General features: G+C 38.4%; 1 long non-coding RNA gene across 2 annotated transcripts in view; it reads right to left on the bottom strand.

Moving 5' to 3' along the window:
* Positions 1-2,613, bottom strand: part of LOC132649497 (uncharacterized) — a 163,193-nt gene extending 160,580 nt beyond the window's left edge. For both annotated transcript variants that reach the window (XR_009587948.1, XR_009587949.1), the window contains exon 1: positions 2,533-2,613. This is a non-coding gene — a long non-coding RNA (uncharacterized LOC132649497). The remainder of the gene's footprint in view (positions 1-2,532) is intronic.
* Positions 2,614-18,693: the final 16,080 nt, after the last annotated feature.

Below are 18,693 nucleotides of genomic sequence, written 5' to 3'. Positions count from 1 at the left end.
CATATGCAAATGAAGCTAGAGATCTGAGACTAGCGAGCCTCACTAGTAGTCCGGAATGTGGGATGGAACTAGAAAGGAAATGGATCCACTGGTGAGAGGTAATCAAACATTTCATCTTTAAATTAAACAGATTTGAATTTGTTGGGGAACAAGATTGTGGAACTACACAAAGATGGTGTCATAGCTACTTTTGTGTCAGCTTCACACAAGCTAGAGTTGTCAGAAAAGAAGGAACCTCAGTCGAGAAAGTACCTCCACAAGATCTGACTGTAAAGAATTTTTCCTTAATGATCTGTGACTTCTATAAGAAAACAGGCTGGGAGCCATAAAAACTAAGCTCTGGGGGCCCTGAAGAGAATGATACCCCAACCAAGGACAATGAATGGAGAGGACCTAATATCCCATAGGTTCATCAAGGAGAGCAGGGGCTTCCTCTGATATGAATTTAGTGACAGGCTCTCTGACCACCTCCCCCTGTGGGGTGCAGCCTTGTCAGGCCACAGAGGAAGACAATGCAACTGCTCCTGATGAGACCTGATAGGCTAGGGTCAAATAGAAGGAGAGGAAGACCTCTCATATCAGTGGAATAGGTGAGGAGCATAAGGGGAGAGGGGGGAGAGAGGGTGAGATTGGAAGGAGATGAGGGAGGGGGCCACAGCCAGGATACAAATTGAATAAATGATAATAAAGAAAGAAAGAAAAAAAAATGAGAGGCCAAGACAGCCATTGAAAGCAAGCCAGTAAGCAGCACCCCTCCATAGTTTCTGCATCACTTCCTGCCTCCAGGTTCCTGCCCTGTTTGTGTTCCTATCCTGACTTCCTTTGACAATGACTAGCAATGTGGAAGTGTAAACTAAATAAGCCATTTCCTCCTCAACTTGCTTTTTAGCTGTGGTGTTTTGTAGCAACAATACAAACCCTAAGATAGATGGGAAGAGGAGGTCTAAGATTTTGAACTAATTAACCAGGAAGATCACGGCACCACTGATGAAATATGTCTGGCCTCAAAGAAACAATTCAGTGCCATGAAAGAATCAAAAGGCCTGATGCTAAGTTGAAATTCCATCTAGGAGCCATCTTATAGAAACAAATAAAAAGGTTTTTATATATGATACTGCATTGGAGATGTACATAGTGGAGCTATTATGGACTTAATATGTCTGTGGATTACCCCACCAAATTTGGATGTTGAAGTTCAAACTCATGATAAGAATGTGTTAAGCATTAAAAACATTGGGGTAAAACATCCAAGTTTAGAAAAAGGCATGAAAATCAGTCCTAAGTGATTGAATTACTGGCTGTAAGAAAAGAAAGGGAGGTGATAACTCAGTATTTCTCCCTCTCCCTCTGTCTCTCCCTCTCTTCCTCTCTTCCTCTCCCTTCTCCCTCTCTAGCTCCTCTCTCTAATTCCCTTTCCTTCTATCTCTCTCCCTCCACCTCTCTCTTATTTCTCTCTCCTCCTTCCCCTCCCCCTCCCAGTCCCTTTCTCTCCCTAATCATCTAGGTCCCCCACACACACCCTCTTTCTGCTCTCCTCTTTGTCTCTCCCTCGCTCCTTCCCTCTCTGCCACGTGAGACCACAGTAAGATGTGAAACCAACTACCTTCTGGCTGTGAAAAAACTTTCAACAGGAATCACACATTTTGGGTCTTCTTATCTTTTACTGGAAAAAAAAAAGGCTGTTGATTTGAATCATAATCAGTCCTTGCTAGGTAATAGATGAGACATGGGCTTGAATAGTAGAGAAGTTCTCTTCAATACCTATAAGAAACCATTTAAGTCACGCTTGCCATTATTTGAATTGGAAACAGTGTCAGTTGACCATAAATATTATTAGTGTGCTTAAAATCACCATTATTATTTGGGTACAAATAGTTACACAGGAATAAATAAGTTTGCATTTCTAACTTGTTTCTAAAAAGTATGTGACTACGTGAAAGTTTGCAATTTGTTTCCATTATGCTATGCTTTTAAGGGAAGCAAAATGATATTTCATTGTGGGTAATACTGAGTTTTCCAGTGTATACAGGAACATGTCGGTCGCTCTTTACAAAGCAACAGCAAGCAGAGTTTAACAAACTTGTGTTTAATACAGGTTCAGTATTTGTCTATTTCAGGAATAAATGAATAGCCTTTTTTAAAAAATCATTTTAATTACTTAATATGGTTTGTAACAAAAAAAGTTCTTAGTCTGCTGGCTATTGTTTCATACTGTTTCACCTTAGTCTGCTGTTAAATAAACGTAATATTTAATGTGCTGTGTGTGGTGAAGCACAGGATCCACATGCATGCACACACATGCCTGAATGTGCAGCAAAGACCTCACGCACAAGCAAATACACGTGTAAACACAGAGATGCACAGGCAAGTACACACATGCAAAGGAAAACACACACAGACACACATGCACAAATAGTGGGCAATTTCTACATCGACAAGTCTTTCCATTCCAGGCTGAGGGAGGTAATCCTGCTGACAAGAGAAAAGAGAGAACTGAGAGCCTCACACTTGGAGGCTTTAGCTAACCCTTACCTTTCAGATAAGCCTGGTCGGCATGTGTGATTGGAAAGCAGCTCCGTTTCAGCCACACTGAGGCAGTCTGCCTCCCTAAGCCTTCCTCTCTGCAGTAGGAGAGCTGTGCAGCCTTGTCAAGCTGGGGTGGGGGTGAGGGGCAGCTTTTCTTCTGGATTAATTCTTGAACCAATTTTCCTGGCCTCACCAATAGCTAGCAAGCCCAATGTCTGGATTTTAAAAGATTTTAAACATGAATCTCTTGACTCCCTGTAGGTTTATATTTCTGGTGTGTCTTACGGAATTCAGGAGCCACTCATTCATTTACTTTTGTGCTTCTAAAATTTTAAAAATTTCAGGTGCCTCTTTCTTGCCAACTATGGCAACATGGTTATGCATTTTTATTTCCCTTCCAATGGAATTTTTATATAGGATTTTTGGAGTTAGTAGAGAGAAATGTTTGTGTACACTTCTAACTGGATGTTCCTTTAGGGCCTTTAAAATATTACCCATCATTAATTTCCAGAAATGAATCCTATATAATCATGATACATTGTGCTTGATATATTGCTCACTTTTTCCTACTACAGTATGATTTGATTTTGAGTGGTCTCATCTTGTTTCTTACCTGTAAGGGATTACTACTTTTGCTAATCCTCCCTTTCAGTTTCAGTGGCCATTACTCTTTCAGTAATCCTCTCTTTTCAGTTTCAGTTTCATGTGACATTAACATGAGAAAATGCATTTGGTAGCTCTTTAATATAATATTTTATTATTTAAAATTTCATACAATGTATTTTTATCATATCCATCCTTCCCTCTGATTCCCACCCTCCCTCGTACGAGAGGATAATCTCTCTCAGCATGTATTACACTCTGGTCCATAAGTCCTTACAGTCTCTCTGGCACCACTGGACCTTACCTATATAGATTCTGTTGTAAATGTATTAAAGGTGGATGAGCACCACTGTCACTGTTCTGCATTTTCATTAATTGTGCCTTTCTTTAATAGTCTCCAACTGAAGAAGAAAAGAAATGGGGGAGGGACAATAAAAAGAAAAGCTTCTTGATGAGGGAATTGCACATATCTCCAGGTATAAAGGTACATTTAGAATACAGTTGGAATTATAATGATTTAGCAAAGTGTCAGTGCTAGGTTCTCCTCTAGGCTGCACAGTCTCACCAGCCACAGGTAATTGACTAGGTTTACAGTGTCAAACAGGCACGAATTCCCTACTATTGAGTGGGCCTTATGTCCAAGTAGATGGCTATTGGTTATGCCCCGGGTTAGTGTCACTATTATACCTTTAGAAATATCTTACCATCCTGATTATGTTTGTTAGTTCAAAGGTGTTATAGCCAGATAAGATATTAATATATTGATTGCTCTCCTCCCTTGGAAGTTTACATGAGACTTTCCATGATTGCAAGGACTAGTCCTCAGTAAGGAGGTTTCCATGTCAGCTCCAGCTAGATTCCTTGATTCTTCAAGTACCTATGTCTGAACTGTGTGGTGTGGTCAGTAATAGGGTCTTTAGTTCTTCTTCTGTAAGGCAATCAATACAATATCAATAGACATTGTTTACTAGTTTTCCATATACACATAAATACGCATATGTATGGAATATATTATAATATATAATTATATGTTATATTATTTCTATAAGATATATATAATAAGTAATATATAATTATATATTTTAATTATAATTGTAGTTATAAATATAATTATATATTATAATACTATATATAATTATAATTAAATTATAACTAAGTATAATTATAATTTAATAACTAAATTATATTTAAAGTCATATTGTCCTAATACAGAAACCTAAACTACTGTTGCTCTTTGAGATCTATCATAATTGCATCTCCTAAGGTTTTGTATATAATTGAAATTAGTAATTTATCAATACTTCTTGATTTCTAATTAATTTTCTACTTAAAATACATCAAATCATCTAAACAAATCATTCTGCATAATGGAGGAGTGTCCCATCCAGCAGGAGTTCAACGAGTTCCTAAGGAGGGGCGAAAGAATGAAATAGAGACAAGGAGACACAAAGAATGAGAGAGCAAGTCTATAGTCTGATCTCCCTCTCGTTTATTTGAAAAATTTCACACAACTTTATAGGGAGAAGGCAGGAAGGGAAAATGTGTCAGCAATATAGTTTACAAAACATAACACGGTGATTAATGATGATGCAGAACACCACAAAAATGTTTACTAAAAAAGATACTACAAGAATGTCAGTTACGATATCTCAAAATGTCTAGCCTGATGCACAGATGTCTCATAGGTTCCGGAAACGAAACCTTGTTACAGCTGTCTGTAACTTTCCACTAGCTGGCTTTGGCTCCCGGCAGGGGAGAGGAGGATATTTTCATTTCTCTAATTTCTCAAATATTTGCAATGTGTTATTTCCACCATAGCCCTGCACAAGAGCAATTTTGAAAAATAACTTGTGTACCCTGAAATAATGTTCATTGTTTGTTTTGGATGCAAGCCTCTATCCATATTTATTAAAATATGCTCTCTGTAGTTTATTCAAATATCCAGTTCTTCAGTTCTTCTGGCTGTTTGTTATGGATTTCAAAGAGGGGTTTCATAGTTTTTTTCCTTAGGTATTTCAACTCTTTGTGGTTAGGAGCTTTGAATTGCAAAGATTAGAAAAGTGAGTTAGCAGTTCACAGCACACTGAAAATTGCTGAAGGGACAATTATAGCTGTAAAAAAACAAGGCCTGGTGCAGTGACATCACAAAGTTGCTCTGACAAGGGACACAACTGTTTCTTTCAATTTTTTTTTTTTTTTTTTACTTTTTTGAGGTTTTGCTTTTAGTTTGTTGTTTTTGTTTTGATTTTATGTTTTGCTTTAAATTTTTTTAATCTCTGAAGAATGGATCCATCTTATTATAAATCCAGAAAGTAGTTAAAGGAGATAAAAATCAGCCCTTCATACGGGAAGAGAGGAGGAAGAACACCATGATGGGTTACAGTAGAGAAGGAACCATATGGGCCAGGAGGAAGGGCTCCAGTAATGGCATGGAAAGACCCAGATAAAGAATACAACTTTCTTTTCAGCCTCTCTGGGGAAGATCCTTGGAATTCAGGGCATTGCTCTGCATTACATGGCAAGCTCTCTTTGAACTTCTTAAGAACCAGAAGGGAAAGCCAAGTGCCATGGTACATACCTGTAATCCCAGAACTCAGGGAGGCAGAGGCAGGTGGATCTCTGTGATTCTGAGGCCAGCCTGCTCTACAAGGAGAGTCTAAGACAGCCAAGGCTACACAGAGGAACACTGTCCCTAAAAACAAAACCAAACAAAAAAGAACCAGAAGAGTAACAACAACAAACTGTATGTCAGTCATGTGTTCATCACGGACAGCTGCAACAAGCTGATAACCAAGTACAACAGACATGTCTTTGAACATATCCAGGGAAAGGTTCCAGAAGAACAAGATCCTAAAAGTCATCAATAAAAGCATTGTGAAGAGCTCTTCTGAGTTGGAAGTAGAAAAAGAGAAGTGAAAGAAATTCTCTGAGGTGTTCGAGAATTCCAAATGTGAAATCCATGAACATTCAACCAACTGTCAGTGCCTTTCTGACCTCCTCTGCTAATCCACCTCACCATCTGTAGATAAGATGACTTCCCTGTCAGAGCATATGTCTCGAGTGAAGGAGACACAGAAGTCTATCTACTCTATCACTAGTGTGTTCCTTTCCAACTTGGGTCTGATCAAAGCTGCCTTGTAGTGTGGAAAATAAATGAGACACAGACACACAAAGGCCTGCTTTTAGTCACTGAGTCGGATTTTATAGCCAGTCATTTAGGTGAGAGAAAAAAAAAAACAAAAACAGGTGACCAACTCTGCCTTTGTAGAGAGTATGCAGAAGCTGGGCTCACATACAAAGTGCTCTGGTCTGACAAGAGACACAACTGTTTCTTTCATCTATTGATGAGTACTGCCTGCAGCAGCTAAAGGAGTTTCATGGAAAGAAACTGGTTGTGGTGACTATGAGGGTCTGGACTTACCAGAGAATGGGGAAAAGGAGAATACAATGATGGCAACCAGCCAGAGTTTCAGAATCTCACGAAGGAGATCTTGGAGAAGAAAGTTGAGATGGAGACAATCTCCAGTTGGCTTGTGTTTTGACCCTTCTGTACTCTGACATGCGTTGATGGCCGGAGAGCAAACATGAAGCAGATCGTGGAAGCCCAGGTGCTTCAAGACAGCGCTACAGTGTGAAACATGACGGTCAACCACACCCAGAGGTTAGTCATGGCCACCCAATTTTGGAGACTTCTGCAGCAAAAGGTTTAAATGGACAAAAATGTCAACAGTATCAGGGACCCAGTGTTGCTGTTGTTTGAAAGTACCTGCTTCTGGTTTTTCTCTTGAGCATCCCCTGAACCATACCAACTGTATCGATTGCATGATCATAACAAGCCTGACAGGTGTGGGAGGCTTTAGAGCTCCAGGTGGCAAGTTGTGGAACTAGCTGCACCCCTGGACAGACTTCATACTATCTGGCTCTAAACTCTTATTTTAGCCATTGAGAATGATAGCAGAGGGGCCAAGTGTTGCCTTTCCTAATGAGACCTCCCAGCTAAGGGTGATATGGTTTCCCTCCCATGGAAGAAGTAGATTAGACACCTGTTGGAGGTTGGTCTGATGCTTGTATTTTGATGTTAATTACTGGCCCTCAAAGTCCAGTTATTGCCCTATCTTTGTTGTGTAAACCTGCCTAAAGCATTATTTCTGATTGTTGGATTAAAAGGCCTATTCCTAGGCAAGGCAGAATGGGATAGGCGTGGCCAAAGTTCAAGGGCTTTGGGGACAGGAGAATCACAGGAGGGAGAGAGAGAGACTGGAAGAGAGGAGGAAGAGGGATGCCACAAAGCGTTAGCATGGAGAAGGAACCACGTGGGCTGGGAGGAAGGACTCCAATAATGGCGTGAAAGGCACAGATGAAGAATATAAGCAAGTATATATAAGATTAGGGATGGAAGGTAGCCTAGATAAGAATGGTTAATGTGGATGGCATTGATTGGATGAGGGCTGGGAGGTGGATCATGAGGTTGAGACAGTGCAGTCAAAATACCCACCCAGTCCAAGGTAAATAAGGCAATTGTAAAATCTAAAAAAAAAAAAAAAAAAAAAAAAAAAAGTCTATTCCTTCCTCATTTACACTCCTCTCACCTCCATGTCTCCATTTTTCTGTCCTTTGTTAATCTCTCTTGTTATTCACTCTTCCTTTTTCTCCTTTTGTTTCCAGCTTTCATTCTTCTAACTGGTCATAAAGTATAATCTGAGGACTTTCATTGAGTATATGCTTATAATTAAAATACTGTTTATTCTATTTAAACATTGCCAATTTTTTTAAGTAATAAAAATTGTGTCAGGCTTTTCTCCTTTACTTTCTCAGATCATTATAATTTTTGATGCTTATATATCTACAATTGTTTCCTTGTTTCTCTTTAGTTCCACAAATAATGACTTTTCAAAACTCTTGTTGCAATTCTTACTGTTTTAATGGGCAAGGAAATCTACACCACCACCTCCTTTTTTGAAAGAGTCCATGTAATAAGTGTGATCTCCTTGTAGCTCTGTGCCTGTGTTCTAGCTGTGGAATTAGGACGACTATGTATGGGTGATTTTGTTTTTCAAGGATTAAAAATATCTTCTTTGTAACAATAATGGAAAATTATGTCTGGGGATGAAACTATTCTAATTTGTACAAGATCAGGTCAGTGAAATGCAGTGTTTAAATATGCCAGAGCCAAGACACAAAAGAACATTTTCACTGAAATGCAAAATAGCATATTAAATTTAAATAGTAAAAGCAGCACTGTGGTTGCCATGCCTTTGCATAGCAAGGATGTGATGATGCTTTCTTAAAGCTATAAATAACATTAACGTTTATGGATTTATCAAAGAGCAATTATGATATAAAGCAATAAAGATATACTTGCCTTCAGAATTTCTACACCATACTTTTCAGATTATATTAGGCATATATGGCTATTCCTACATAAATGTAGTCTTTTTTTCCTCCACTGTCAGATTACATTAAAACAATAGCTGGACATATCACTAACCCCTATAAACCTGTCTGAAGGATAGCTTGTGTTGCATCTTGCGCAGTTTTCTGTCAAGGTGATTTCTATGGTAACCCCTATTTGCTTCCTTTCAAATGGTGGTAAAATCTGACACATCCCATTAAATGTTGATGACAGAGTTTCATTCACTCTTCAAACCAGTTGTGAATTCTTCATTTTATCTACTAACTGAGACATGTGGTATCAAGGCACCAAGCTTTTTATTGTTAAAATGTTAATTAGATTTTTATAACCAGTTTTATAGATCTGCTCTTCATCTTGATTGCCACACACATATTTATTTACAATTCTATAATGTCCTCATTAATATGCCATGGTAAAATGCCATGGTGCACAGAAGTTTGCTTAATAACAAGCTATAGAAATATATCCTTAAAGACATCTGTGAAACATCTGTGGAACTGTAGTGAGGCAGAATAACTCTTCTGTAAATGAGATAATGAGCATGTGATACTTGAGGTCAACATCCTCTATAACCAGAGTCTGTCTGCTGCTATTAACTATTCCATGTACTCAGAAGCTCTGACACTACTACCTAGTGATCCCTATTTACTAAGTATCATGCTCATTGAAGTAATATGCCTGTAGACCAGAATATCCAGTCTCTAAAATAAGAGATGCAGTCATAGCATTTGCTCATAAACATTTCCCAAGACATGTCAGGGAGCTCTGCTTGGGTCTCACTCAACCTTTCATCATCTAGTTATTCATTTGTTCTTCATCTTGCAGAAAACATAGACATTAAAAATCAAAGCAGCTTATCCACAGTCATGTCACAAATAGAAAGTGATAATGGAATTTTAAATTACATCAAAATTGATATCCAACTAAATTAATCTGCTATTTCTCTAAGAACTTCTTGAAAACAATCATGAGCTTAAATTGGAAGGGACTTGGGCAAGTCACTAAATTTAGCAAAATCTCATTCTTTTCTGTGTCTAATAAGGAATAAATGTTTTATTTACTTTGCTTCCCTGAGGCTGAGTGAAAAGTCATAGGAAGTGGGATTAAGCGCTCCTCAGCTGAGTGGGTAGTGGTAGGTGGGATGGATACACAGGATTCTGAAAACTGTAGAAAATGGTGACACCGGATTCTCTTTTACCCAAGTCTGCTCATTTGGAGAAAAATTACCAGTATGAAGACCAGCAAAAAAATAAATGTATCTATTTTCTTGACTTATACAATAATTTACACCAAACTTTGGTAACAATACAAGTGATCATACACAGTTCTGTGAGTTAGAAGTTCGTCACAGTCTCACTAGACTTCTATCAATATTTTGGCAAGGCCTAGTCACAGTCTGAAAAATCTCAAGTAGAATCCTCTCCTTACCTTTACTGTCCTAGAATCCACCAATGTTCCTTCACTCAAGAATCCTTCCTGCATCTTCAAAGGCAGCAGTGTTGTAGCGTTGTTAACAAAAACACTCAGAAACAGATGAAAACAAAGACAGTATGATAATGACCTGAGATCCTAAGATCATAAACAATGTCAAGATACTTATGACAATGATTCAAGTCAACTCTGGCTGAACATTCTAGATAAGACATTTAGCAAGAAAAAAAATCATATTCACATTGAAAGAGCTAAAATCAAAATACTCTCTGTTCATAGACAGCATGGTCTCATGCATAGAAGAACCTCGAAGTTTCATATATACTGTAATAACTAAGAAATAATTGATCAACATTGTAAGATGTAGCATTAACATAAAAATCATTTGTATTTCAAATATTAACAATTAAAAATCTTCAAAAGAAATAAGAAAAAAATCCCACTTGCAATAGCATCAAAAAGAAAAGGTGATGATTAATTAACAATGTAACAAGAATATACCTTGAAAACTACAAAATATTGCTGAAATACAGTAAACATTATTTTTTATTTATTCTATTTACATCTCAGTCATCCTCTCTCCCATTCCTACTTACCTTACCGCATCCTCCCTTCCTCTATTTCCTTAGAAAAAGGGAGCCCCTATCCAGACACCTCACCTCATCTATTCACATGAGGATTGACTTTGTCTTCCTCCCCTGTGGCCTGGTAGGGCTGTCCCGATAAGGGAAACTGATCAAAAAAGTGAGTAACATAGTCCATATCATAGATATTCCCAACTCCTCTGACTATTGGGCCCACATGAAGCCCAAGATGCTCATGAGTTATTTACAGGTAGAAGACCTACATGCAGACCATGAATTTTCCTTGGTTGGTGTTCCAGACTCTATAGGCCCCTCTGGGACCTGTTTGATTGGTTCTGATGGTTCTTGTTCCTACTCTTCCACCATCACCTCTGTAATTTATTTCTCCCTCTGGTTAAGATTTATGCATTCTTCCGAGGGTCCTCCTTGTTGCTTACCTTCGTGGGGTCTGTACATTGTAGTATGTCTATCTTGTACTATATGACTAAAATCCACTTATAAGTGAATACATACCATGTGTGTCTTTCTGGTTCTATATTACCTCACTCAGAATTATCTTTTCTAGTTCCATCCACTTGTTTTGTATATTCAGCCATTAAAACAAATAAATCATGAAATTTGCAGGCAAATGGATGGATCTAGGAAAGATCATTCTGAGTGAGTAGTATTCCACTATGTAACTGAACCACAGTTTCTTTATCCCTTCTTTGGTTGAGAAACATCTAAGTTGTTTCCAGTTTGTGGCTATTATCAAGAAAGCTGCTGTGAACATGGTTGAGCAAATGGCCTTGTTGTACAGTGGAGCATCTTTCCAGTGTATGCCCAAGACTGGTGTACGTGGGTCTTGAGGTATGACTATTCCTAGTTTTCTGAGAAAATGCCAGATTGATTCACAAAGTGGTTGTGCAGGTTTGCACTCCACCAGCAATGGAGGAATGTTACCCTTCTTCCACATTCTCATCAACATGTCTTGTAACTTGAGCTTTTGATCTTAGCCATTCTGACAGGTATAAGATAGAAGTTCAGAGTCATTTTGATTCGCATTTCCATAATGACTAAGGACACTGAGCATTTCTTTAGCTGCTTCTCCACCATTCGAGAATCCTCTGTTGAGAATTCTCTGTTTAGCTCTGAGCCCCTTTTTTAATTGGATTATTTGGTTTGTTGGTGTGTAATTTTCTGAGTTCTTCGTATGTTCTGGATATTATCTTTTGTTGGATGTAGGATTAGTGAAGATCTTTTCCCAATCAGTAGACCACCTTTTCATTCTATCGATAATGTTCTTTGCTTTACAGTTTCATGAGGTTTGATCTATTAATTGTAGATCTTATAGCCTGAGCTATTGGTGTTCTCTTCAGCAAGTTCTCTCCTGTGCCAATGAGTTCAAGGCTCTTACTTTCTCCTCTAGCATTTTGAGTGTATCTGGTTTTATGTTGAGGTCTCTGATCCACTTGGACTTGAGTTTTTGGCAAGATGATAGACATGTATCTATTTGCATCTTTCTACATGTAGACATTCAATTAGACCAAAACCATTTTTTGAAGATGCTGTCTTCTTTCCATTGTACAGTTTTGGCTCTTTCATCAAAAATCAGGCGTACATAGGTGTGTGGGTTTATTTCTGGATGTTCAGTTTGACTGCATTGATCAACCAGTCTATTTCTATGCCAGTGCCAGTTAGTTTTTATTACTATTGCCTCTGTAGTATAGCTTGAGGTATGGAGATACATTTAGAAGTTCTTTTATTTTATAGGAGTGTTTTAGCTATTCTGGGTTTAATGTTTTTTTCCATATGAAGTTTAGAATTGTTCTTTCAAGGTTTGTGAAAAAAAAAGTGTTGGTATTTTGATGGAGATTGCATTGAATCTGTAGATTACCTTTAAAATGGCCATTTTTACTATGTTAATCTTACTGATCCATGAGCATGGGAGATCTTTTTATTTTCTGTTGTCTTCTTCAATTTCTTTCTTCAGAGACTGGAAGTTTTTGTCATACAGGTCTTTGACTTCCTTGATTAGAGTTATCCCTAGATACTTTATATTATTTGTGGCTCTTGTGAAGGGTATGGTTTCCCTAATTTCTTTCTCACCTATTTGTCATTTGTATACAGGAGGGCTACTGATTTTTTTTAATTAATCTTGTATCTAGCCACTTTGTTGGAGTTCTTTGTTGGAATTTTTGGGATCACTTATGTATACTATCTGTGAAGAGTGATACTTTAACTTCTTTCTTTATGATTTGTATCTCTTTAATCTCGGTTAGTTGTCTTATTGCTCTAGCTAGAACTTCAAAAACTATATTAAAGAGATATGGATACAGTGGGCAACCTTGTCTTTTCCTTGATTTTAGAGGGATTGCTTTGAGTTTCTCTTTATTTAATTTGATGTTGGTTATCAGCTTGCTTTATATTGCCTTTATTATAGTTAGGTATGGGCTTTGTATCCTAGATTTCTCCAATATTTTTATCATGAAGAGGTGTTGGATTTTGTCAAAGGTTTTTTCTGTAGCTAATGAGATGATCATGTGATTTTTTTTTCAGTTTGTTTATATGGTGGATTACATTGATGGATTTTTATATGTTGTACTATCCATGTATCCCTGGGATGAAGTCTACTTAGTCATGGTGGATGACCTGTTTGATGTGTTCTTGAATTTGGTTTACAAGTGTTTTTTTGTTTTGGTTTGGTTTGGTTTAGTTTGTGCTTTTTTTTCTTTTTTTAACTTTATTTTTTTATTAATTACATGTTATTCACTTTGTATCCCAGCTATAGCCCCCTCTTTCATCCCCTCCAAACTCCATTCTCCACCCCTCTTCTTCTCCTATGCCCCTCCCCTAGTCCACTGATAGGGTTCGTCCTCATCCTCTTCCATCTGACCCTAGTCTATCAGGTCTCATCAGGACTAGCTACATTGTCTTCTTCAGTGGCCTGGTAAAGCTCTCCCATGAGGGGAAAGTGATCAAAAATTCAGCCCCTGAGTTCATGTCTGAAACAGTCCCCATTCCCTACAAGTATCTTTATTGAGTATTTTTATATCACTATTCATAAAGGAGATTAGTATGAAATGTTCTTTCTTTGTTGAGTCTTTGTTTAGTTTAGGTATCAGGGTGACTGTGGCTTCATAGAATGAATTTAGTAATGTTCCTTCTGTTTCAATTTTGTAGAATAGTTTGAGGAGTATTTGTGTTCAGTTCATCTTTGAAAGTCTGGTAGAATTCCACACTAAAACTGTCTGGCTCTTTCTGGTTAGAAAATTTTGAGTTATAGGGCTATTTAGGAGTTATATGGTTCTTTAGACTGTTTATCTGCTCTTGATTTATCTTCGGTAGGTGAAATTTATCAAGAAAAATCATCTATTCCCTTTATATTTTCAAATTTTGCGGAATACAGGCTTTTGAAGTAAGACCTAATGATGCTTTGCATTTCCTCTGTGTCTAATGTTACATCCCCTTTTCATTTCTTATTTTGTTAATTTGGATACTGTCTCTCTGCCTTTTAGTTAGTTTGGGTAGAGGTTTGTCTATCCTGCTGATTTTCTCAAAGAACCAACTCTTGGTTTCATTGATTCTTCATATGGCTCTCTTTGTTTCTAATTTATTGATTTCAACCCTGAGTTTGATTATTTCCTGCCATCTATTCATCTTGTGTATGTTTGCTTCTTCTTCTTCTTCTTCTTTTTCATAAAGCTTTCAGGAGATCTATTAAGTTGCTGATATGGGATCTCTGCAATTTCTTTATGAAGAAACTTAGCCCTATGAACTTTTCTCTTAGCACTGCTTTCATGTTGTCCCATAGAGTTGGGTAAGTTGTACCCTCATTTTCATTAAATTCTAGGAAATCTAATTTGTTTCTTTATTTCTTCCCTCACCCAGTGATCACTGAAAAGGGAGTTGTTCACTTTCCACGAGTGTGTAGGCTTTTTGTTGTTTCTGTTGTTGCTGGGGTCTAACTTTTTCATGCTGATCTGAGAAAGAATAAGAAGCTAATTCAATTTCCATGTATCATTTGATGTTTGCTTTGTGATCAACTATATAGTCAATTCTGGAGAGGGTTCTGTGTGGTGCAAAGAAAAGAATGTATTCTTTTGTGTTTGGGTGAAAAGTTCTGTACCCATCTATTAGGTCCATTCAATTCATGACTTCTGTTAGCTTCATTATTTCTTTATTTAGCTTCTGTCTTGATGATCTGTCCATTGGTGAGAATAGGGTGTTGAAGTCTGTCACTATTAATGCATTGGGATCAATTGTAATTTAAGCTTTAATAATATTTCTTTTATGAATGTAGTTCCCTTGTGTTTGGGGCATAAATGTTCAGTATTTTGATGTCCTCTTGGTGGATTTTTCCTTTGATGAGAATGAAGTGTCCTTCCCTATCTCTTTTGATTAATTTTGATTGAAAGTCTATTTCATCAAATATTAGGATGGCAACTCCAGTTTGCCTTTTGGGTCCATTTGCTTGGAAAACCTTTTTCCAGCTTTTTACTCTAAAGTAGTATCTATCTTTGTTGCTGAGGTGTGTTTCCTGAATGAAGCAGAATATTAGATCCTATTTCTACAACCATTCTGTTACCCTGTGTCTTTTTATTGGAGAGCTGAGTCCATTGATGTTGATAGATAATAGTGACCAATGAGTATTAGTTCTTTTAATTGTGGGGTTGGTGATGAGACTGTGTTTTTGTGCTTGTTTTCTTTTGTTTTTGCTGTTGTGAAGTTATCTATAACCTGTGCTTTCTTGGGTATAGTTGGCCTCATATGGTTGGAGTTTTCCTTCTAGTATCTTCTATAGGGTCGGGTTGGTGCATAGATATTGTTTAAATATGATTTTTCATGAGTATTTTGTTTTCTCCATCTGTGGTGATTGAAAGTTTTTGTGGGTATAGTAGTGTGGGTTAGCATCTGTGGTCTCTTAGTGTCTGCATGACATCTTCCCAGGCTTTCACAGTTGCTGTTGAGAATTCTGGTGTGATAGGTCTGCCTTTATAGGTTACTTGAACTTTTTTCCTTGCTGCTTTTAATATTATTTGTTCTATAGATTGAGTGTTTTGATTATTATGTTGTGGGAAGATTTTTTTATGGTCTACTCTATTCGGTGTTCTGTAAGTCTATTGTATATTTACTTAGGTTGAGGACATTTTCCTCTATGATTTTCTTAAAAATATTTTCTGGTCTTTGGAGCCTGGAATCTTCTCTTTCACCTATTTCTATTATTCTTGGGTTTTGTCTTTTCATGGTATCTTCGATTTCTTGGCTATTTTGTCAGGAATTTTTCCATTATTTTCTTTGTGAGATGTATTAATTTTTTTTCAAATGTATCTTCAGTGCCTGAGATTCTTTCCTCCACCTCTTTTGTTCTTTTATTCTGTTGCTTACCTCTGTAGTTCCTGATCTCTTATCTAAGTTTTCCATTTCCAGGGTTTTCTTGCTTGTATTTTCTTTATTGATTTTAATTCCGTTTTCAGGTCTTGAACAGTCTTAATCATTTCCTTTGACTGTTTGATTATGGTTTCCTGTTTGTCGTTGATGGCCTCTGTTCATTTGGTTGTATTTTCCTGTAATTCTTTGAAGTGTTTATTAATTTCCTCTTTACGTGCCTCAAATAACTGCATAAGCATAGAGTTAAAGTCATGTTCCTAATTTTAGCTACCTTGGAGTATCCATTGTGTTGTTTGTTTGTTTGTTTGTTTGTTTGTGGAGGGAGGGGAGTCTGGAAGAGCCATGATATCCTGGTTTTTGTTGAATATGCTTTACTCCTGCCTTTAAACATCTGGTTCTTCGTAGTCTTGGCTGTTTGTTCCTGGAACCCGCTGGATTTCTCAGGTCTTTATGCTCAGGTAGGGGTCCTGCTCGACTCAACTAGAAGAGCTACACTAAAGTCTGAATCCACCTGTCTCTGGTGTCTGGAGTGGCCTTCAAGATGGTGAGACAGGCCCAGGGAATCAAGACTGGGTGCTGGCATTTTGGATGCAGGCAGGTGTTTCAGAAGGCAGGTGCCTGGGAGCAGATTCCTCAAAGGACAGGGGCCCCAGTGCAGGTGCCTTTAAGGGCAGAAGTGCAGATGTGGATGCCTTTAAGGGCAGCGTGCCCCACAGCACATGGGCACAGGTGCCTTGAAGGGCAAGGATATTGGCCTGGATACTTTGCAGGGCCGGCGCGCAGGCATTATACCTGGTAGGGCAGTGCCCAGGCACATGCCCTCACAGGCGCAGGTGTCTCAGAGGCCACTGTGGGTCTCTGATGTTTCAAGTGGTAGCTTCGGAGTAGGTGGGGTGTTGGTGTCTCTGCAGCAGCGTGAGCACAGGCACCTTAGGCAGCAGCCGTGGGTGAGGAGATTGTTTGCAGTGGGATTCACAGGACCCCTGTTTCAGGGTGTGGCAGCTGAGAGGGGACAGTGCCTCAGATGGTGGTTGAGCGGCAGCTTACAGGTCTAGCAGAAGATGATCTCCTAGAATTCAGATTTGCAGCCTCAGATGGCAGTTGAACTGGGGCTTAAGGGCTTAGCAGAAGCTGATCTGCTGGAACTCAGATTCATCTGGGCACTGCTATCTTGGATACAGGGTTCAGTATGATTTTATTGTCTACCTTGTCTCCTCCGGGGGACCAGTGGTACAGTAGAATAGTGGTTTGGGGGTTGGGAAGCTGTCCCTGGAATGCTATCCCAGATGCTGCCCTCGAGGGTTCTCAGACCTGGCGGCTTCCGAGTGTGCAGAGCGTGCAGACTGCTCACTGTTCATGACTCCTGGATTGGGGAACGGACACAGGGGGCTTAGATTTAACCATCCCCAACTCCGGGATTGTCCCCTTCAGTCCAGGAACCACCAATGTCGCTGTTTTGGATCCAGCCACCTATTTGCTTATGGGTTTCACAGTCTCTGATCTTCTGCTCCCAAGTAAACAATTAATGGGACGGTACCCTAGGTTCTGAGACTGGAAGACTGAATGCTGTTTAATGCCCAGCCTACTCCTAGAGCTACAGATTCAGTGCCATTTCCAACAAAATACCAATGACATGGTATGGGAAACCATACTAAGGTTCCACTGGAATCTCAAAGTACACTGATTTGCAAAGCAATTTTAAGACACATAAATAAAGCTGGAGACCCCACTTTTTCTGACTTCCAGCCATGGTTCTAGACTGCTTGAACGGATAAAACAAAATACCACAAAACAGGTTGTATCAAGCAATAGACACCGATGTTATTACAGTTCTAGAGTTTGGAACACCTTAGATCAAGGTGCCAGCCATTCCTGTCCTAGTCAATGCCCTAACAGCCAGCCATAACCTTCCCATGTGCTTCCATGATTCCCTCATTGTTCCTGTTTGGAAAACAAAAGCATTCGTTTTACAGGAGTGCCACGCATGTCTGGGCAGACTGCCAACCCTGATAGCTCCTTCTGCAATTACAACTTCCACACAGGTCCTGCCTCTCACAGTCACACTAGGGATAAAGGCTTCAACACATGACCTTGGCAAAACAAAAACATACAGTCTGAAACACTGCACTAAGCCAAGCCAAATGGTTGATACAGACAGAAATGTAGCCACTGAAACAGAAGAAAGAGCCAGTAAATTAGCCTACCTGAACAGAGCTGAACAATTCTTAGCAAAGGTTCTAAGGTGACACCATGAGGTTAAGAATAAAAACAAAGAAGCAAAAACAAAACAAATAAAAAAAACAGCCTTTTCTCTTGAGTAGATGATGGCGAAAACATTGAATATTGTTGTTCATAATTAACTTCGACCATTATATAGTATTGACTCATTATAGTCTAAAGGCATAGACCCACTACTGTAAAATTTACAGAAAGGAGCATGAAATGTATCTGGAAATATATTTGTATGCAAAACCAAAAGGACAGAAAAATAGGCAAAGTGATTCCATCATCCACGCAACAAAAGTAACGATTGAGAAGATGGCATATGGAATGGGAGAAACCATTTGTAAGCCGTGTATCTAATAAGGTTTTAATATCTAGACTCTACCAAGAGGTTATACATCTCAGCAACAACAACAAAAAGCAAATAACCTGTTTTTTTTTAAACTGGACAAAATTTTTAATAGACCTTTTTCTGAAAAAGATATATAAATAGATAGCAATTACACTAAAGGATGGCAAACCTTGCTAGTCTTCATGAAACAT

The sequence above is a fragment of the Meriones unguiculatus genome, chromosome 20 (genome assembly GCF_030254825.1).
Source record: "Meriones unguiculatus strain TT.TT164.6M chromosome 20, Bangor_MerUng_6.1, whole genome shotgun sequence".
Classification (NCBI taxonomy): Eukaryota; Metazoa; Chordata; class Mammalia; order Rodentia; family Muridae; genus Meriones; species Meriones unguiculatus.
The sequence above is the reverse complement of the archived record's forward strand: the minus strand, read 5'-3'. Positions and strand labels throughout refer to the sequence as shown.